This window comes from Plasmopara halstedii (assembly GCF_900000015.1).
Source record: "Plasmopara halstedii genome assembly, contig: Scaffold_3060, whole genome shotgun sequence".
NCBI classification, from domain to species: domain Eukaryota; phylum Oomycota; class Peronosporomycetes; order Peronosporales; family Peronosporaceae; genus Plasmopara; species Plasmopara halstedii.
In genome coordinates, this window is record NW_020189964.1 from 1819701 (window position 1) to 1820173 (window position 473).

Sequence of the window (473 nt, forward strand, 5' to 3'; positions counted from 1 at the left end):
GAAGTCCCTAAGTCTCGCTGGTTCTGACAGTGAACACGGGCAGAGCCCAACTTCGTTCCCCGCACGCAGTACAATGCCGGACAGTGTGTTCGCGGCACCGGAAAATGTACATCTGAGGCTAGATGAGCACGAGCGTCGCGCTTTGCGCACGCTATCAATGACGAGTGACTTCGTTGAGGATGTGGAGGTGATCGACTACGAGTCTGACACTCCTTTTCCCGCATGGAATGACGAGGAAGGCGAGCTGCGCCAGCGGCGTGATACAAGCCCTGCTTGCGCCTTGCGGACCCCATGTCCGTTCCCTGACTTCTCGTCGAAAGAGGAACGTGGTGTAATCACCATTGACCTCGACGGGGCTCATAGACGGCAGCTTAAAGCTGCCCATGAGGCGGCTCTGAAGCGCGCCCATCCATGACCGGTCATTGACCCTCGTGTGGAATATGGCTTCCGCCCAGCGGATCCCGCTGTGGAAG